This window comes from Podarcis raffonei, chromosome 17 (genome assembly GCF_027172205.1).
Source record: "Podarcis raffonei isolate rPodRaf1 chromosome 17, rPodRaf1.pri, whole genome shotgun sequence".
Lineage (NCBI taxonomy): Eukaryota > Metazoa > Chordata > Lepidosauria > Squamata > Lacertidae > Podarcis > Podarcis raffonei.
In genome coordinates this window covers 37,531,824-37,536,549 of record NC_070618.1, presented here as the reverse complement: position 1 = coordinate 37,536,549, position 4,726 = coordinate 37,531,824, and positions in this window count along the sequence as shown.

Here is a 4,726-nt window from a genome sequence, read left to right as displayed (position 1 = left end):
GCCGGCTCCGCCCAGCGCCCCGAGGCAGCCGGCGCAGGCAGAGGCGCTAGCTGAGGCGACCCGCGCCAGCTCCACGGAGCGGCGCCCATAACACCACCTGCTCCTGACGGGACCATCAAGCGCGCGAGGCCTGAGAGCGGGAGTCCCGGGGCAGCTGCTCCCCCACCTCACCTGAGGCGCTGCTACCTGGGCGCCCTGAGGGAAGGCGGCAGGGACGGCGCCCAGGCCACGGAGGACGCCAATGCTGGCATGAGAGCTCTCAGTCTCTCGACGTTTTATATAACGTATATAGAACCAGTGCTTTACAATGGTAAACTGCCTTGGGTGCCTTGGCAAAAAGCAGTAAAAAAAAATCAAAAAAATAAATGTTGATAAGTCGCATAGCTATTGTTGCAGAAAAAATAGGGGGGGGGGGTTTGGCTTTTGCTGCCCAATTCCCCAAGGGACTGAGTCCCCTAAGTCCATCATGGGTCAGAGATGAATGGATGGAGGCAAGATCCATAGAAAGCAAGGCAGATCTTTTATTTTTTCTGTTTGCAACAGAGTCCCACCACCTTCTTGCAAGGAGGTAGGAGAGACCCAGAGCAAAAGTGTGCAGGAACCTTTAAAGACATTGCCCAACCCCTTAGCCAAAGACCACCCTCAAGGCATCATGTGTACATCACAGGAGGTGGTCTACACAACAGAAATTTGAGAGTGAGGCTCTCCCCTGCCTGCCAAGATAATGCTTTACTGATTACATTACCTGGGCAGTCTGACCATTCTTTTCAGATGGTAAATGCTTTGGTTCTTGAATCCAGGTCACAGTCCTACCCTATTCATGTACAAAATATGCCCCTAGGATTTGTAAGTGAAAGAACTATTGGAAAAGGTTTCTCTTCTGTACAGGAAATATTTAGAGTCACCAGGAGAGCCAAGATGACTTTTTGGGATTGCTCTGTGTGTTAAAATAAGGTGCAATTTTCTTAGGGAACATTTCCTAAATTTTGAAGGGTGAAGGATTGGTTTTCTGTTGAGTGTGTATCTGCTATGTTTGTGCAACCTAAATTTTTATAATGCTAACTACCTAAGATATTGCACTGTGACATCTGGGTGACTCATGCTGAACTTTGTCAAGGGTGTTGCAAGTTAAAGTAGCTTTATTATACACATGCATTTGGGACTGCAGCTGGTGTTAGCTGCATTGTTTTATCCTCCAAAATTCAGATTTCATTTTTCACTGCAAGCTCAGTTTCAGTATTTTAAGGGGGTCACCAGTAATAGGACCAGGGGCAGCTATTCCACAATGGGAGTTTTAGTCCCACAACATCTGCAGGGCCACAGGATCCCTATCACTGGTTTGGCATAAGGTCTGAACATCTGTGCATTCCCCACCCCTCACCTTGCTACAAGCACAGGCTCTTCTACTCCACTTACACAAGGGAGGAGGGACATTTATGCCAGCAAAATAGTGGTATCGCAACATGCACTATATATATTCCCAGTACATAAGTGGAGAGAGGGCAGAGCCGCAGTAAAAAAAAAAAAGCACACATCCAAAACTAGTGTATGATTGCCATATTTCAAATAATGAAAATCTGGACATATGGCAACCCTAAAGTAGTGGCAACACTGTTGTCCATTACCATTTATGGTGTTGTAAACAAAATCTGCCCTTATTTCCTTGAGTCCTTTGTAGGTTCTCCATCGGTAGGAGAAAATAACAGAGGCCAACCAGAGAATATTGAGAAGCAAAGCAGCTAGTAAGCCTGATCTTTATTAAACTGTTGCAACGGGGTGTTCCCCCCACACGCAGGAGAGAGGAGGAGGACCACGAACCATGTGTGCTTGCCGTTATATAGCCATTTTGAAATTCCCTGCCCTGGAGCTCAAGACCACCTCTCCATACATCATACAAAGATCACAGAAGAGGCGGTCTACAACAGAAATCTGAATGTTGTTGTTTTCCTGTCTGCCAGGTTATCTGATAATGCCTTATCTGATTGCCTTTTCTGGTAGTCTTCTCACTCCTTTGAGATGGTAATTACTTAATTCCTAAGACAAGGGGAAGGTTTTTTTCATTCCCTCTTTCCTTGCAGAGAAACATTTGGTCAGTTTGGGAGAGTTAAAATGGTTTCAGGACTGTCTTCATGTGCTGCTTCAGACATGTGGTTTATATATATAGTAAATTTTTATTGTTTTCCTTACATATTCTTTTCCAAGAAATTGTAATGACACCATACATTCCCTTTGCCTCTGCCGAGTCGCGACCCCCCTCCCTCCCCACAACTGGTATATTTAACCCCTTTCCATCGCACACATCATTCTCATATTAGTACTATTATACATTGGAGGTATTATGTCAATCCTGCTAGTGTCTTGACCTCTTTACAGTTCTTCTTGAAATATTCAATAAATTTACTCCAGTTATTTTGGTATCTTTGATCTTCCGGGTCACGGATCCTCCCTGACAGTTTGGCAAGTTCTACATATTCTGTCAACTTGACTTGCCACTCCTGGATAGTTGGTATATCTTGTACTTTCCATCTTTGGGCCAGGGGAAAAGGCCAAGGATAAAAATGAAGATACTAGTAGATAAGAAAGAGAGAGGAGGTTTTGATTTACCAGGTTTGACTTTATATTATGAAGCTCCGTGCTTGGTATGGTTAAAAGATTGACTGACTTTAGAAAACACTGACCTATTAGATCTAGAGGGCCACGATAATAGATATGGTTGGCATTCGTACCTATGGTATAACAAAGTAAAGGTACATAAAGGTTTTCTGAACCATGTGATTAGGAAATCTTTATATGAAGTATGGGATCGGAATAAAAACCTCCTGGAAAGAAAGACACCATGGTGGATATCACCAATTGAGGTGCTGACAACAAAAAAAGTAAACATGGAAGGGGAAAGAGTAACATATGAGGATATTACTAGAAAAACAGACCAAGGGATAAAGCTCAAACCATATGACCAAATTGAAAAGATGTTAACAGGGTGGCTGCAATACCACCAGATTAGTGACTTATTAAAGGAAGATAAAAAGAGAAATGGGTTCAAAGATAAAAAATTTGAAATTCCAAATCGAGTTAATAGACTGTAAAGATAAAATTTTATCAAGAATGTATAGTTTATTGCTAGAATGGTATACAAAAGACGAAGAAGTAAAGGAATCAATGATAAAATGGGCAATCAATATTGGGCATAACATTGAATTGGATGCGTGGAAAAGATTATGGAAGGAGGGTTCGAGATTTACAGGATGCATGGCTCTAAAGGAAAACTTGCTAAAAATGATGTATAGATGGCATTTGACGCCAGTAAAATTAGGTAAAATGTACAGAAAAAAAGAAAGAAAATGTTGGAAATGTAAAAAGGCAGATGGGGACTATTTCCATATATGGTGGACCTGCGATATGGTAAAAAAAATTTGGGAATCAATTTATAATGAACTCAAAAAAATATTTAGATATACTTTCCCCAAAAGACCGGAAGCGTGTCTATTAGGCTTAATAGGAACAGAAATTAAAATGGGAGATCAAAATTTGTTCATGTATGCTATAGCTGCCGCATGTGGTTTATATATTTATGTATGTGTTTGCTTGGTACATTTATGAACATTTATTATATGCCCAAGACCTTAAAATTCTTATTACAATGGGTTATGGTGGTGACAACATCCCTGTGTCACTCCTCCAAGGAAGGAGCCAATCCACTCGCACTGATGGGACTGTGCTCCCATGGCACCTTCCAGATGACAGAGCACCCTCCACTGCACAGTGTACTGCTGGTCTCCAGGAGTTCCTGCAACACAGTGGTTCAAACCTTGTATACTGTTGCCACATACATGCACACTGCTCAAAAGTGCAAAAGGAAGGTAAGAGGCAGCACGGCATCCAAATAGTTCCTCTGTCTTTCATGAACTACCCATCCCAGAGTTTGTTGTACATAAGTAGGAAGCTGGCTCCAATACTTTGGCCACCTCATGAGAAGAGAAGACTCCCTGGAAAAGACCCTGGTGTTGGGAAAGATTGAGGGCACAAGGAGAAGGGGATGACAGAGGGTGAGATAGTTGGACAGTGTTCTCAAAGCTGCCAGCATGAGTTTGACCAAACTGCGGGAGGCAGTGGAAGACAGGAGTGCCTGGCATGCTCTGGTCCATGGGGTCACGATGAGTCGGACACGACTAAATGACTAAACAAAAAAAGGAAGCTGGGACAGCTGGGGGGGGGGGAGGCAGGAAAAAGTTAAATGATAATTGGGGACAGTGGGAGTCAGTATTCATTCAGAAGCCCTAAATATGTAGGAAGGGTAAATTAGGTTTACAAAAACCATTTTTATTTATACCCTGCCCATTTGACTGGGTTGTCCCATCCACTCTGGGCGGTTTCCAACATATAAAAACATTAAACAATAAAAAGTCCCTATACGGGGCTGCCTTCAAATGTCTTCTTAAAGGTTTTTAAGTTACTTCTCTCCTTGGCTCGGGGGTTGCATAACTCCATACCCTCTTTGTCTGGGATTTTCCATCACTTCACCTGCCCAAATGATGGCATAGGTGGCAAATACCCAAGTCTTACAAATAGTTCCCCTTTCTGAGCTCAGAGCCCAGCACCCCAAGCCCACAGATAAGGATAACATCACAGCAAGCCAATTACCGTATTTTTTGCTCTATAAGACTCACTTTTTCCCTCCTAAAAAGTCAGGGGAAATGTGTGTGCGTCTTATGGAGCGAATGCAGGT